Source organism: Scyliorhinus canicula, chromosome 13 (assembly GCF_902713615.1).
Source record: "Scyliorhinus canicula chromosome 13, sScyCan1.1, whole genome shotgun sequence".
Lineage (NCBI taxonomy): Eukaryota > Metazoa > Chordata > Chondrichthyes > Carcharhiniformes > Scyliorhinidae > Scyliorhinus > Scyliorhinus canicula.
The window spans coordinates 21,824,076-21,841,231 of NC_052158.1; the positions used below are offsets into that span (position 1 = coordinate 21,824,076).

General features: G+C 46.9%; 2 protein-coding genes across 15 annotated transcripts in view; one reads left to right on the forward strand and one right to left on the reverse strand.

Annotated features, from left to right (window-relative positions):
- The window catches only part of LOC119976715 (SLAM family member 9-like), a 46,877-nt gene that overhangs the window by 7,624 nt on the left and 22,097 nt on the right, over nt 1-17,156 (forward strand). The window lies entirely within an intron of this gene.
- LOC119976714 (RNA-binding protein 4B-like) overlaps nt 6,348-17,156 on the reverse strand; it is a 173,057-nt gene continuing 162,248 nt past the window's right edge. For all 10 annotated transcript variants that reach the window (XR_005462975.1, XR_005462974.1, XR_005462973.1 and 7 more), the window contains one exon: nt 6,348-6,752. The gene's annotated coding sequence lies outside the window, so the exon portion shown is untranslated. The remainder of the gene's footprint in view (nt 6,753-17,156) is intronic.

Consider the following 17,156-nt stretch of genomic DNA (forward strand, 5'->3'; position numbering starts at 1 on the left):
AGTGATTCAATCCCTGTAATGTAGAGGTGGCTCTTCAAGGCTGTCTCCTTTTCTTTCCCCATAGTAACGTCATGGTGTAGGCCATGATTCACAGACTTCAGACATTGAGGATGCTACATCATGATGACAAGGCACAAGAGATATTCAGTTCTGTTGAAATGAATGAATTCTGTCACACACACTTAGCGGTTTGAAGCGCTTTGTGCTGCACCTCCTCTGGATGAGTGTCTGCAGTGGTTCACAGACCAAGCTGGAATAAATTCAGCAGTTGGCTGGTCCCAGTGGGAGCTAAAAAGAAATGTCACAGCTTTTTGTCTTGCATTCATTGGGACATTCACAAAATTAGCAAATGTCAAATGAACAATTTAGCCTTGTTGAAAAGGGAGTATTGGAGATGGAAGGTGTGGACCTGTGGAGGGTTTAACATCCACAGGATAAGGAGTATTCGTTCTCTTTGCTGGTGCATAAGGTGTACTCGAGGATCGACTTTTATGTGGTGGGGAAGGTGCTGCAAGCTGGGCTGAGGAAGGCAGAGTATTCGGCGATCGGGATATTGGACCATGCCCGGCAGTGGGTGGATGTGATATGGTAGAAGGAGCCAGCCCAGAGGCCAGCGAGGAGGCTAGGTGTGGGTTTGATGGCTGACCTGAATTTTTGAATTGAAATGGGGAAGCTGATGGAGGAGTACGTGTGGTTTAACCAGAATGTGGAGGTCTCACCATCATTGATCTGGGAGGTGTTGAAGGCGGTAATAAGGGGCAAGGTCATTTCATTCATGGATAGGGAGGCGTGGGAGGAGCAGCAGCGGCTGATAAGAGGAGACTTTATAGGTAAATGGGAGATACGCGGAGGACTGGAGCCAGGACTTTTGGTGAGGAGGAAGGATTGCTGGTGCAGCTTGATCATCTATCCGCGGGGAGGGCGGTCCAAGGGGGTTGTCGATGAGGATGGCGAAAAGGCCAGTCGATTGCTGTTGGGCCAGCTTTGTTGGCAGACTGCAACAAGGAAAATTATGTGGATGGGTAGGTTGGTAGTGGCGTCGGAGCAGGTGAATAAGGCATTTGAAGACTTTTATAGGGACTTGTATAAGTCGGAGTCGCCGGAGGATGAGTCGGAAATGAAGGAATTTTTGGAGTGCCCGGAGGTAGAGGAGGAGGAGGGCAGGATTAAGGAACCAATGGGGGTGGAAGAAGAGCAGGCAGTGGTAGGGAAGATGCAGTCAGATAAGGAACCAGGGCCAGATGGGTTCCCGATGGAACTTTATAAACAATTCAAGGATAGGTTGACACTCTGATGGTAGAAATGTTTGAGGATGCGATGGTTAGGGGAGTATTGCCGGAGCTGATGGGGCAGCCATCCATCTCATTATTACTTTAAAAAGAGAAGAATCCAGTAGAGTGTGGCACGTACAGGCCCATTTTTCTACTGAACGTGGTTGTGAAGATATGGACAATGCTGGTGCTGAGGCTGGAGGAATTCCTCATAGAGGTGGTTGGGGAGGATCAAATGGGGCTCGTTAAGGGCAGACCGCTGTCACCGAATTTGCGGCGGCTGCTGAATGTGGTGCTTTCTCCGGCAAAGGGAAGGGAGCTGGATGTGGTGGTGGCACTAGATGCGGAGAAGGTGTTTCACAGGGTGAAGTGGAGCTATCTGTTAACGATGCTGGAGAAATTTGGGATTGCGCCCCTAAACTGTGGCTTAGGTGAAATTATTATGCAATGTGTATGGACGAACGATATGAATTCGGGGTGTTTCCATTATTTTGGGGAACGAGGCAGGGATGCCCCATGTGACCCCTTTGGACTTATGGAAGGGGGATAGTGAGGTGGGGGGGTTGGGGTAGAGCACAGGGTGCCTTGTGGACGATCTGCTGTTGTATATCTTGGACCCAAGCTTGTTGATAAGGGGTATAATGGGTTTGCTAAGGAGATTCGAGGTTCAAGTTGAATCTAGGGAAAAGCAAATATTTTGTTGTGTCTCCTTCAGGTGCTGGGGCAGGAGTGAGAAGGTTGCATTCCAGGTAGCAACAACTGATTTTAAATATTTAGGGTTGCAGGTAGACTTCATAAGCTCAATTTCACGAGCTTGGTTGGGAGGATGAAAGAGGACTTGTTGCGGTGGGATAGTCTCCCCTTGTCATTGGCAGGCTGGGTGCAGGCAGTGAAGATAAACATTCTGCCACTTTTCTTGTTTCTGTTTCAATGTCTCTGGGTCTTTTTACCAAAGTCATTTTTTAAGGGGGTTGATAGGCTGGTCACATTGTTTGTGTGGCCAGGGAATGTGGCTAGGAGAAGCAAATTGACGCTCCAAAGGGGTGGAGTTTGGGTGTGTTGGCCCTTCAGAACTTGTGGCACTATTACTGGGCGGCGAATGCGGAGGTGTAAGGCTGGAGTAGGGAGACGGAGGCTTTATGGGTGTGGATGGAGGCAGGTCCGTGTCGGGAGTCGGGTTTCGGGCGTTGGCAACGGAGCCGCTACCGGTTGCCCCAGGGATGTACTTGGGTAGCCCTGTGGTGGTAGCCACGCTGAAAATTTGCAGCTAAATTCGACAGCACTTTAAGTTGAGGGCAGGCTCGAGGTTAATGCTGATAAGAGGGAACCATGGGTTTGAGCCAGGGAGGACGGATCGGAGGAGAGGGGGTGAAGAGATGAAGGATTTGTTTTTGGAGTGGGGGTTCACATGCTTGGAGGAATTGGGGATGAATTGTCGGCTCCAGCGTGAGGAGGGCTTCAGAAATATGCAAGTGCTGGCCAATGGGATTAAGTAGGCAGGTCAGGTGTCTTTCATGCATTGGTGCCGACGCGATGGGCCAAAGGGCCACTTCTGCGCTATTATTCTGTGATTCCCAAGCTTTGTTTAAATACATGCCAAACAGTTAACTCTGGTCAGGACATTGTCCTGGGGAATTAACCAAAATTTTGTCTGTCACCTCCTTTACTCAGTTGGAATAAGTGCAAAATGTGTCCGTGTTCTTTCCATATGCAAAGAAGAGGGCTCTGTATGTTAATTCCTGATTCTTTGTGGCCAGTCTGGACTCAATAAAATCTGAGATGGATTTGCAGGTATCATATCATTTAATAATAACTAACTTGCAAGGCTGACTCAATCCATAGGACCTCAGGACACACACACTGTCTTCTGAGAGCCCAGGATAAAGAGAACCTCAGGACAAAGGAACACTGGAGATATACTTCAAATTACATCAGGATTCGCATACAAACTTCCCATTCGTCATTTTACACACTTCCTGACCTGGTCATGTATCCTAATTGGCTCACTTCGCATTTTCCCAATCCTGGCCTCTTGTTACCCAGCATCCTTTTCACTATTCTCTCCACGAGGCAAAGCTCCCCTCCCCCTTCCTAGCCAAGCTGTGCTCATCCCTTTGTTCTCTGTCTGTGAACTCATTACCCTCAGGGTCCTACTGTCCATCATATTTGTTTGCTCACTTCCTCATGTATTAATAAACATAGCTTCTAGCACACATAAATGCAAAACACTGCGAGCCCAACTAATAATCTTAAATTGGCTGTCAGCGTGGGACCCTTGAGGATTGTTTAGCAAATGTTGTGTAATGTCAGAATGCTGGACACTTTGCAAGTCTGCCACTTTTGGGACATATGGCCCATATACCTCGCACCACACTGGCATTGGAATCCGTACATCACGTCACTAACTGCTGTGATAAGCAGAACATCTGAGTGGTGGTGATGGTTCTGATATCAAAGCAAGAACATATTTGTTTTGGAGGATGTAAAATGAAGGTTCACTGTGTCTGCTACTACAACACTACATGTTCCCTACATGAATCCACCCGTTCAGTCGAGTTTACAGGTGAGGAAGATCATGCGTAGATTTTTCTGCACGTTATTGCGTAGATTTTTCTGCATGTTATTGGATGATTAGCCTCTTTCCCAGAGACTATCGAGCAGAATTATAGCTACAGGCTAAGTGAACTAATGGAAGTCAATAATGCCTTGTATTCTTTACTATGATATTGGCTGGGGTTTTCCAGCCTGAAATGAAAAATGAAATGAAAATCGCTTATTGTCACGAGTAGGCTTCAATGAAGTTACTGTGAAAAGCCCCTAATCGCCACATTCCGGCGCCTGTCCAGGGAGGCTGGTACGGATCTGGCCTCTGGCAGGATCTGCAGCAGGCCAGCTAAATATCCACTGACTTCCAGTGGAACTTGAAGATCCCAGCAGTGGGTGGGGCCAGAAAAATCTGGCCACTGTTGTGGAAGCATAAAAATAGGCACAGAAGTCCACACAGTCCTTTTCCTGCACCACCCATTCAATAAGATTATGGATGAACGAGTGTATTAACGAGATTTCCTGCCCTCTCCCCACATCCCTCTATTCATTTAGTGGTAAAATTCCACTGAACTTTGTCTTATATACACTCATCGACTGAGCATTCACAACACCATGGGGAAGGGAATTCCAAAGATACACAGCTGTCTTTTTAAAAAATATTTTTTATTCTCCTTTTTCACATTTTCTCCCAAATTTACACCCAACAATAATCAGTAACAAATGTAACGTCAATCCCCATATCAATAACAACGATCCCATCCTCCCATCAAACCCCCAAACATTAGCCCGCATGTTAACATAACCAAATGACAAAAAGTAATAAGGAATCACCCATAGTCACCAGTAACACATACCCCCCCCCAATGTTCGATGTGATCCAGTTCTCGAAAGTGCATCATGAATAACGCCCATCAATTGTAGAACCCCTCCATCCTTCCCCTCAGTTCAAATTTGAGCTTTTCAAGAGTGAAGAATTTCAGCAGGTCCCCCCGCTACGCCAGGGCACAAGGTTGCGAGGTTGATCTCCACCCTAACAGGATCCGCCTTCGGGTGATGAACAAGGCGAAGGCTACAACATCTGACACCGTGCCCGTTTCCAGCCCCGGCTGATCTGACACCCCGAATATGGCCTCCTCCCGTATGCCTGGGCCAAGTTTCATGTGCACCACTTTAGAGATTACCTTAAACACCTCCTTCCAGTAATCCTCCAGCCTTGGACAGGACCAAAACATAAGTAACTTAAGTAACAGGGAAATAGATGCCTGACCCAAAGTTCACGGTAACACCCCCCCCCCCCCTCCCCCCCACATCGCCTCCTCAAACATCCCCACCATCAGCGGTACCAACTTATGTTTGAATTTTTTATAATATTCCACAGGAAACCCATCCGGCTGTCCCACCTTCCCCGACTGCATCCTCCCAATCGCATCTTTTATCTCTTGCTCCGCTATCACCCCCGCTAAAGTAGCCCTGTCCCCCTCCCCTAACCTCGGGTACTCAAGCCCATCTAGAAATTTCCGCATCTCCCGTCCTCCCCCAGGTGGCTCTGACCTGTACAACCTCTCGTATAATTCCTTAAAGATCTTGTTAATCTGATCTGGAGCTACCACCAACTTTCCTGCACCTGGGCAATTTCCCTTCCCGCAGCCTCCCTACGGAGTTGACCTGCCAACATATGGCCCGCCTTCTCTCCATGCTCGTAAACTGCCTGCCTTGCTCACCTCAATTGGCGTACCGCCTTCTTGATAGATACTCGGTCAAAGCTCACCTGGAGTTCCTTCCGCTTTTCCAACTGCACTGGGTCCCTATCTTCTGCATATACCTCCTGAATCCTCCAGCATCTCATTTATTACCCTCTGACGTTCCTACCTCTCCTCTTTGTCTCGCCTAGCCTTGAATGAGATCACCTCACCACTGCCTTTCAAGCCTCCTAGGCAACCTCTTTCGACATTCAACCGTGCAGTTAAAACCTACATATTCCTCGATTACTTTTTCAATTTTGTCACCCAACAGTCCCACATCTAACTTCCACCCTGGTCTCTTTACCATCCCCTTCTCCAGTACCATGGCCACACAATGCGGAGCATGATCTTATATTGAGCCCAATTACAAAAGATGGCGGGTGGGATTGTCTGTCCCGTCAGCTCCATTTTCCGGCGCAGTGCACCCCCGCCGGCAGCGGGATCCTTCATTCTGGCAGCCGCCCAAAGGGGTTTCCTATTGTGGAATGCCGTCGGGAAACCCGCGAAGCGGCGGACCCTGCCGATGGAGCATCTCGCAGGTCATGTACCAATCTGTACACCCAGGCCAGATCAGTGTTTCATGATCCTTAATGTCATCTGTATTTTCCTACTCTGGGACTGTTAATCAGTTACTTATCATTTCAGTGCTAGTGAATGGTCACCATGGTACTCAGCTGATTGCGATTGAAAGCACTATTGTTTTCTCTGCCATTTCTTGGTCTCTGGAATGTTACTAATGTGTTTTCATCTGTTAGTTCTCACACAGCAGCCTGTTTTCATGCACTGATTGAATTTCTGCTGAAGTTTATTTTTTACCATTTTGATTGCTTTCAAACATTTGGGATCAGTGAAGGCCCATGTCAGAGTTTCCCATCAAGCCATCTTTCAGTCACATTTACCCAGGGCATACTGCAAGCAGGAATGAAAGTGTGGTTGGGTAAAATAAGTGTCATAAGATCGAATGTACATCGAATCTCGAATATTACAATTTTCTGTAAGTCCTTTCAAAAGACAAAGTGCGAAGCGACATACAATGGAATTAAACAATTGCAAAGTCATTCATAGCATTTAAGTTTGTTTTGATTTATTAGCAAGAAAACCAGACGTAGGGATTTTCCAATATTCGTAAAATGTGGTAGCATTTGGTGGGGGTTGGAATTGCCCAGTGACTGACCCCTTCTTCTGAGGAACCCTGTAAAAATAAAATGCAGAACGGTTTATCTAGTTGTGCATAAAGTGACTCTTGCCCTGCCAGAAATAGCAACTGATGATAAAGCCTTTGCATGAGATTAGAAAACCACATAAGGCTGACAGTAAATATAAAAAACTTTAACATGCCCTCCCCACCATGTTGATTTCTTGCCACTAACCTCACCGTCTCTCACCAGTTCCCTGTGCTGTCTGCCTACTCCCTGCAGAATTTCCTGTTTGCAAACACTGTGGCTTCCTTTCCCAGTTTCAGTTCTCCGTTGATGTGTTATACACAACAGTTGACGTCGCAGAGATAGAATATATCGTCAAAGGAATTTTATTCCCCATGGCACTTCTTTTTCCCAATATACATTCACACTGTGTGTGTGTGTACAAACCAGGTAGTCGGGGGCAGCTAAATAGTTCCACTGGTCCTTCAAGGCCAGCAGCTTTCCACGTGGCAGGCTACATGAGTTTCTCCAGAATGCTTCTCCTGCTTTTGTCTTTGCTCTTTTGTACCTTCCCTTCTGCACTGGGCAAAGTGTCGCCTCCTTCTTTACTTTGTCAAAACCATTTATGGTTGAACAATGCAGTCAAATCTCCATTTAACCTTCTCTTTTTGGATGAGACGGCATGATGGCACAGTGGTTAGCACTGCTGCCACACCGCCGAGGACCCGAGTTCGATCCCGGCCCCGGGTCACTGTCCATGTGGAGTTTGCACATTCTCCTCATCCAAATCATAAATATATAATGTGAACATTTGGGGTCCTAGCACAGATCCCTGCAGTACTCCACTAGTCATTGCCTGCCAATTGGAAAAATGCCCATTTATTCCAACCTTTTGCTTCCAGCCTGCTCACCAGCTTTCTATCCATCTCTAGATTCAACCCGTAATCCCATGCGCTTTAATTTTACATATTAATTGGCAATGTGAGACCTTGATGAAAGCTTCTGAAAGTCTAAGTAAACGCCATTCACGGGTTCCCCCTGGTCAACTCTACTAGTTACATCTTCAAAGAATTCCAGTAGATTTGTCAAGCATGATTTTCCTTTTGTAAATCCAAGCTGACTTTATCCGATTATACCATTGTTTTCCAAATGCTGTGCTATGAAATCCTTGATAATGGATTCTAGCAACTTCCCTACCACCAACGTGAGGCTCAATGGCCTATAGTTCCTTGATATCTCTCCACCTTCCTTTTTGAATAGCGTGACTACATTTCGGTAAGTACTTAATCAGCTACAAAGTGCTTTGAGGCGCCTGGTGGTTGTGTGTCTCTTCGTTACTTCTTGTTTTTATATTCTATTCCTAGAATAATAAAAGGCTATTTTAAAATCTCTTTCAAATGTGTTGACGTCTTCAAACATTTCTGTACATACTCTGTTCTGGCATCTCATTTAAAATTGCAGTTTCATTCCAGTTGTCTCTCTACATACTTCCTGACAAAATGTATCACTTCATACTTCTCTATTTCATCTTCCATATTAAATTTAATTTGCCATGTGTCTGCCATTTCATTCAAATCATTAGAATAGTTGCATTATAACCAGGAACACCTCAACGCCAAATAAATCATAGAATCCGTAAAGTGCCGAAAGAGGCCATTTGGCCCATCGCGTCTGCACCGACCCTTGGGAAGAGCCCATGTCCCCACTCCATCCCCGTAACCCCACCTACCATTTTGGACATGAAGGGGCAATTTAGCATGGCCAATTCACCTAACCTGTACATCTTTGACTGTTTGGGGGGGGGGGGGGGGGGGGGGGGGAATGGAGGAAACCCAAGCAGACATGGGCAGAAAGTGCAAACTTCACAAAGGCAGTCACCCAAGGCCAGAATTGAACTTGGGTCTCTGGCACTGAGAGGCAACAGTGTTTACCATTAGATGTTTCTATCAATTCCCCAGACAGTAGTATGCAAACACGATTACCTAGTAATTCACATCAGCAATATGGATGAAGCGCCTGTGAATTTTTAATATGTCTAGCAACCAAACTATGGAATGAAGTCAAAATAGTTCTACTGAAAACAACAAGACACGAAAAGACAAAAATTCATCTTGGTACTAGCATTCATAACAAACAGAATGAAATTAAAGCCGAGGGTAATATTCAAATCAACATCAAATTGACTGCAAGAGTTTTTTTTTTGTATGTCCACTGTGACAATACTTGGATGGATGAGGATGGAGTCAGTTATGGATCGATGATGTGTGGAATAGCCGCCCTGGAGTCCTGTGTAATGAACGTTGTGCATCAGTTTGGGACATGTTCAGATCCCATTTAAGCGTTGAGATCAAGAGATGCCTGCGAAAAAATAATACCCACATTCCAGTTATATCTGGGGTATTGAATATTCAAAGTTCAAATTTGGATGTGTGCCTCAATAAGCCATTCAAAGGGCAGCATGGTGGCGCAGTGAATAACACTGCTGCCTCACGGCGGCGAGGTCCCAGGTTTGATCCTGGCTCTGGGTCACTGTCCGTGTGGAGTTTGCACATTCTCCCTGTGTTTACGTGGGTTTCGCCCCCATAACGCAAAGATATGCAGGGTAGGTGGATTGGCCACGTTAAATTGCCCCTTAATTGGGGAAAAAAAATAATTGTGTACTCTAAATTTTTTTTTTTAAAAAGCCATTCAAGGATCATATTTGTACCAAAAGATCGATGCTTGATGGGAAAGAAAATTTTACACAAGGGGCAGCACAGTAGCATGGTGGTTAGCATAAATGCTTCACAGCTCCACGGTCCCAGGTTCGGTTCCCGTCTGGGTCACTGTCTGTGCAGAGTCTGCACGTCCTCCCCGTGTGTGCGTGGGTTTCCTCCCGTTTCCTCCCACAGTCCAAAGATGTGCGGGTTAGGTGGTTTGGCCATGCTAAATTGCCCGTAGTGTCCTAATAAGTAAGGTTAAAGGGGGTGTTGTTGGGTTACGGGTATAGGGTGGATACGTGGGTTTGAGTAGGGTGATCATTGCTCGGCACAACATCGAGGGCCGAAGGGCCTGTTCTGTGCTGTACTGTTCTATGTAAGTGAAAATATGTGCATTGCTCTTTATTTCAGAAGCTTTTATTTAAAAAAAATAAATTTAGAGTACCCAATTCATTTTTTTTTCCAATTAAGGGGCAATTTAGCGTGGCCAATCTACCTACCCTGCACGTCTTTGGGTTGTGGGGGTGAAACATAAATTTAGAGTACCCAATTCATTTTTTTTTCCAATTAAGGGGCAATTTAGTGTGACCAATCTACCTACCCTGCACGTCTTTGGGTTGTGGGGGCGAAACCCACGCAAACGCGGACAGTGTCCCAGAGCCGGGATCGAACCTGGGACTTCTGCGCCGTGAGACAGCACTGCTAACCACTGCGCCACCGTGCTGCCTGGAAATGTACAAATGTAACTCATTGCTGATGCTACTAATTGGTTTAGACAGATGACCACAATTCCGCAGCAGTTGTTGAGCATGATCTCTGTCGTGCACAAACTTATGTTCCTTTTCTGCTTATGTGGTTCACCAGTGCACAGTGCCACGTCCAGCCCACCCTCCTGTCTGTCGAAACTCCTTAATTCTTCCAGCTTGTTTAGGTGTCAGTTGTGCTTCAGCTGAATACACTCTTGCCTCTGTCAGAAGGTTCTGGGTTCAAATCCCGATCCATAGAATCTAGGTTGTGAGAGACATTCAGCTGAGGCTCTGTCTGCCCACTGGGGTTGGGGTAAAAGATCAAGCGACACTATTTGAAAGAAATTTCTCCCTGACCAATTCCTCACCCATCAATGGTAAAACAGATTACCTTGCTGCTTGGTGGGAATTAGTGTACAAATTAGCCGCTACCTTTCCTCATTGTAATAGTGACTACGATTCAAAAGATATTCCATTGGCTGTAAAACAGGGATATAGATGAGGTCATGAAAGGTGCGAAATGTAATTAAGTTACTTGTTTTCTTTTTGCCTTCCCAAGTATAATGAGGTCTGTTCCCTCAGTAATTCGCACTGGTGCTCACTCAAGTGCACCAGACAGTGAACACAGCAGCTTATTGAGCTGAGGCCAAAGATGTCCTCCTCCAATGTTGACTCCCTCAATTTCCAACAGAGTAGGGGGAGGAACTGAGAGCAGTAGACTAAATTTTGTTTCATGGGTATCTGATTCAGTGTCCATATGAGGTAAGAAGCCGGCCTCTTAAGGAGGCCTTGGGCGCGACTCTCCGAAACGGACGTGGGGCACGAAACGGGCGCGAGGACAACAGATTCTGGCCCCCTGGAAGAACAGGGGGCCAGCATGTTGCTGGAGCAGTGCATGCCGCTCCAGCCTCCCTTCCCGGCACCAAATGGGCGCCGCCCCAACCCGCACATATGCACTTGGGCCGCGCCAACCCGCGCATGTGCTGGGGACTTATTCAGCGCCCAGGTCCCAATGCAACATGGCGTGGGTGTTCAGGGGCCGGCCGCGCAACAAAGTAGGCCCGGGGGGGGGGGGGGGGGGGCGCCGCCGATTGGTGGGCCCCGATCGTGGGCCAGATCCCATCGGAGCCCCCCCCACCCCCCAGGTATGGACCCCCCCTCCACTCTCCACAGGCCGCCGTGCCCTTCATGCAGGGTTCCTGCTGGCAGCGACCAGGGGTGAACGGCGCCGGTGGGACTCTGCCATTTCCGCACGGCCCTTCCGGGCCGGAGAATCGGCGGCCCCGCCATGGACAGTGGCCCGGCGCCGCACCAAATGCATCGCCGCCGATTCTCCACACCTCGGAGAATCGCATGCCGGCGTCGGGGCGGCATGGCGCGGTTGTGGCGATTCTCCGGCCCGTCGCGGGGCTCGTGGGAATCGCGCCCCTTATGTTACATTTACTATCTCTAGGGAATGTCTGTCATTGAACAACTTGCTGCATCAATTTCATGACAAAATGTCCTTGTTTGCTGCACCCATCTCATCATAACACTTACTTGTTTGTATTGGCCTGAACTGGAATGAATGTGTTCACAACACTAAACCCAAAATGTTGGTTTGTAATGGGAACAATATTACTCCATGTACAGGCAGCAGCCGGTTGCAGTTTACACTATGAGCCTTGCACGTGTAGAATTCCTATTCTACTTAATGAAATTTTACTCATATTGACCCAGACTGAGAGCCATCCAGACCCCCTGCTACCCAGTCAGTCCTCTGGTAACAGGCCCTCAGTGATGAGGTCTATCTGTGTGGTATTAAGAGAGAACAGACCCTCACTAAATGGCTTTGAGAGTGGATTATTCCTCATTTACTGGTTGACCATGGTCAGACCATCACTGGCATTGGCCAGTATGTCATGATAATTACAATCCTGTAGCTCCTCAAAAGGCTGAAAGGGAACATTTCACGTGAAACACTACAGTTGTTTTGGCGAAAATATCTCAATACATAGGCCAACATCCATAAATTCAGCTCCAACCTGCCACGTCATTCACCGTTTTCTCTTATCCTTCTGGCAAATGAAAGATAAGCAAACTCAACAGCTGCTGTATAGCTGTGTGTGTGTATAATTGTGGAGCATTACTGACGGATATCTCTGATGCAAATATTTGAACAGAGCACATTCCCAGAAACATGCAAAGCCTAACAGTCAAGGAAGTGGAAAGTCAGGTTTCCAGATGGCAACATGGTACTTTGAATTAACACCATTGGATTGGATTTGTTTATTGTCAAGTGTACCAAGGTACAGTGAAAAGTATTTTTCTGCGCGCAGCTCCAACAGGTCATTTAGTACATGAAAATAAAGTGAAATACATAATAGGAAAAGATTAGTACAATTATAAGAGATGTAAAAAGAGGATCTATTTGGGAGAGCTCGCAGAGTCACCACGCTCTGGCACCATCTTCGATCAAAGATTGTAGGATGCAATTGAATGTTCTTTCACCAAGCCAGTGCATATTTGATGGGTTGAATGGCCTCTCTGCAGTGTAAAGATTCTATAAACACAATCAAAAGCTACCTAGTTGTTAATGAATGCACTTTGTCTGCTATTTATTGGATCTTGTCCTCACATTAGCTGCAGTGTTTGTTTGCAACGGCAATTAATAAATTAGCTAATTTAATGTATCATATGTTGCAACAGTCTGAGGGCATTATGGGATATTGTGCTAATGCTCTTTCTTTTCATTTTGAGCATTCATAGTTTATCCATTGTACTTGGGTTGTTTCTGAACAACAAGTTTATTCACAGGTACCAGACTCCACAGCAAAGCAGCTGCTCATGAATTGACCTGATGGAGAGCAGATGGTGATAAGCAGCTGTCGGAGAGCCGAGATTAAACAATAACCTCTCTCTTATTTCCCTGCCTGTGGGTTTAATGGCTCTGGTTGGGTCATTGTGACTGTATTTGATTACCAAGCTCTTCACTCCTGCCCCCCTCTTCTACTTGCATCTCCACTGAAAACTCTCGCTAAAGGCTGATGATAAGGTAGACAAACATGACACTTCCTGCCAAATGCAGGTCATAAAACAGCTTATAAAAACCTTTCTGAGGCCATACTTCCAGAGCAATGATCAGCTACACTCTCCATATTATAATAAGATATACTGGAGAATGGGCGATATGGTGGCCCCGTGGTTAGCACGGCTGCTTCACAGCGTCAGGGATCCGGTTCAATTCTGGCCTTGGGTGACTCTGTATGGAGATTGTACATTCACCCTGTGTCTGCGTGGGTTTCCTACGGGTGCTCCGGTTTCCTCCCACAAACCAAAGATGTGTTGGTTAGCTGGATTGGCTATGCTAAATTGCCTCCATGTGTCCAAGGGATTCAGTGAAGCGACAACTGCTTATTCTTCCTGTGTGATCACTGACTGGTAGTGGTCAGAAACCTTTCGACTTTGGAGGGCATTGCAGTAAAAACAACTCTGCTTTCACCTGACCACACATGTGAACCTTCCAGCAGTGGCCACGAGATAGTTATGAGGACAGGAACTGTGGCTGCTTTAACTCTCCTCTGTACCAGCAGTCCAATTCTGGGGCTTCTACTGCCAACCACAGCTAACTCACGTTGAGGCTTGAAGCCAGTGACTTTCCTTTTTGTAAAATAAATTTGGAGTACACAATTCATTTTTTCCAATTAAGGGGTAATTTAGCGTGGCCAATCCACCTAGCCCGCACATCTTTGGGTTGTGGGGTGAAACCCACGCAAAGACGGGGAGAATATGCAAACTCCACACGGACAGCGACCCAGAGCCGAGATCGAACCTGAGACCTTGGCGCCATAAGGCAGCAGTGCGCCAGTGACTTTCCTGAATTACCCAAGACTACGCTCATCAGCTCAGTGAATCATCAGAGGATTGAAGTGCCAATAATTTAATACTATCCTTTCTCAGGTTGTTCTGCAATCAGGACAAAACCTAACATTGACACTGACAGCACGGTAGCACAGGGGCAGCACAGTAGCACAAGTGGCTAGCACTGTGTCTTCACAGCGCCACAGTCCCAGGTTTGATTCCCTGCTGCGTCACGGTCTGTGCGGAGTCTGCACGTTCTCCCCGGGTCTGCGTGGGTTTCCGCCGGGTGCTCCAGTTTCCTCCCACAGTCCAAAGACGTGCAGGTTAGGTGAATTTATTTATGATAAATTGCCCTTCGTGACCAATAAGGTTAGGTGAGGTTATTGGGTTGCGGGGATAGGGTGGAGGTGAGGGCTTAGGTGGGTCGGTGCAGACTCGATGGGCCGAATGGCCTCCTTCTGCACTTTATGTTCTATCTGAAGAAGGAGGAAAGATGTTGACAGGGAATAGGAGCAATGCTGAGGGCCCTTCACTCCATTCAGGCTGGTGCTGCCACAATACAAACCCAACCAACTTAGAGCTGTGTTTTGAATGATTCAGTGTCCTGCCCTTATTCATCCTGGCGACTTTCTGTTGCTCACCCTCTCTCTAATGTGTTAGTTAGCGTATTGCCTCTGATTCTCAAATTCCTCTGATTCTCCTCTCGGGTTAAATATTTTTGATGATTTATGGGAATGAAGTCATTTCCTCCAAGCCCTTCCTGTAAACGTTCAATGCTACAAACCAAATTAGGACCTGGTGATATAACTACATCTAAAAGACATTTGTTTTTATGCAAATCTGGATGGAAAAATGAGTAATGCAGGACTGAGACATAGCTAAAATCACCAGAACCTTGGGCTCCAGAAAACCAATCCTCCAGCTTTCCTATTGAAGGGCCACTGTCCTCTGAACTCTATGCTATCCAGGATAAGTCAGTAATTCTGCTGAAAATACATTAGGTCCTTTGGCGATCAATTTATGGCTACATAAAGGACATTGATTTCATATCTGAGATGAGAGTCCTTGGGCAGGGTTCTCTGTTTCAGAGACATAAGTGCTGATGCCGGAACAGAATTGGTGGACTTCTACAACAGCAAATTTGGTGCCTTTCCCTGAGCAATTCTTCAATTGTTAATGGGCTAGCACCAGCGTCACATGGAACACCAGCGATTCCAATGAGAAACAGTGTCTGATACGCTGGAGCCAGGATTTGCACTCGAGGGGCTGACAAGCTGCAGCTGCATATTAGCACTCCACTCCCCACACACACTCATCCCAGCCAACAAGATGGCACTGGTTATGCTGGAGCTTGCCCATTCCATTGATGGGTCGGTGTGGGTCAGAAAATACCTACGGTGTGGCCTGCGGGAACACCCATATGGCCTATGGCACTAAGTTAACAGTCTGCGGTCAGCGGCGTGCGCAGCGGCATGGCTGCCTTGAAGGCTGGGGCAGTGGTGTTCCGTGCCCGCCCACCGACCCCACAGCCCACCTCCTGGCTGCACCCGCTATTTCCTCCAGCCCTGGCATAAGCCCCAGGCCAGCAGTATGACTGACAGCAAACTATGGCGATGTTGGACCCTTTTCGTACTCCTCCCCCCCCCCTTCTCTTCCTCAGCAGCCACGGTGCTTGTTTCCCGTCTTTTTGAAACCATAAGTAAACCTCGGCGTTGGTAATTCCTCCCAGCGGAGGCGGAACCTCGCGGAAGCCGTGGAGAAATACCAGGTCAGGCCCGCTAATAATATGCGAACAGCGTTTATGGTACATGCGAAGTAGAACACGTCTGTTCAATGAAAAACATTGAAAAATTTCACGGTACAACAAGATATAAAAGGTAGGAATAGCCTTTCCCGATTTTTGGCATTGGCTGGGGGAGAATCCGCCCCTGACTTCACTGCCCCCCAGTCACTGGATAGAATCTATACATTCTGTAGCCACCAACTTTTTTTCTGCAACATCAGTGTTGTACGGGAAATGCTCACAAAAGACAGGAAACTCACACGAGACCGAACTCCTGTAATTAGCTATATTCCTTTACTGGGCAGCAAGCAAAAGAAACAGACAACAGGGTGCATTTCAAACTTTCCACCACAGCATAAAACTGGTGGATGAGCAATGATTTTGGGGTAAATTTGACTCTGTGCAAAGGTGCAGCATAGGGAATCAACAGCATGTTCGTCGCTCCAAATATTTATCTTCATTAACTCTGCACAAAAATAATTTTACACGGGAGCAGAAATTTGTAAATTTACCCCAGCTGCATGTCGGGGGCTATCCCAATGCTGAAAGCAACAGAGAAATTCCTCATTTGGCCCAAAGTTATAAATCTCACAGACAAGTGTACAGTTTTGAGATGAGCGGGGTGCGAAGAATAGGTTCCTTCTGTGCTGCAAGATTCTGAGTAAAGTATGACGTTAAGAAGAGTGATACAATGGGCTATGTTTTACTGAGGTTCGGGGGAGGGGAGTGTAGAGCAGTGGAGCTGGAATTACAGTGGGAAAACCAGGTGAATATACGCTACATTTGGTTTTTTTTTGGTTCCCACTCAAAGCTAGCCGAGAGATGATGGCAAACCTACTGAGTTTTTCCAGCTTCTGTTCTTGTTTCAAATTCCAGTGTCTGCAGTATTTTGCTTATTTCTAATTTTGAGGATAGCTGGCTATTGGGTGAGCAAGCTTTCAGCCAGGGAGTGAAGAGTTGCAAGGGCGGTGGATCTGAGGGCAGTGGGATGGAGAGGGAAATTTGAAAACCTGAGAAGGTCGGGATTTGAGATGAGGCCATGGGGAGTGAGGCCGGAGGCACAGTTGAAGGCCTGAGGAATTGGAGGGTGGGAGTCTTATGTCTGAGATCATCGGCAGGGGACAGGTACGGGGATCTCTTCGGGATCTGTAGCCAGGTTTGCAGAGTGAGGAGAAATGCACAATCAGTGATGGAATCAGATTTGAGATGGGAGGTAATCTCATCGCACAGGATTAGAGGCCTCGGGGAGAGGCCAGAGCCCTTGTGGGTTAGGTCGGCAAGTGTCCAAACTCGATGGTTCGGTCAGGTATGTATTCTGGATCTAGCAGGTGAGTGAAAAAGTACTTTCCTCCAGCTGCCTTCACGTTCTTTTTTGCTGCCAAGACC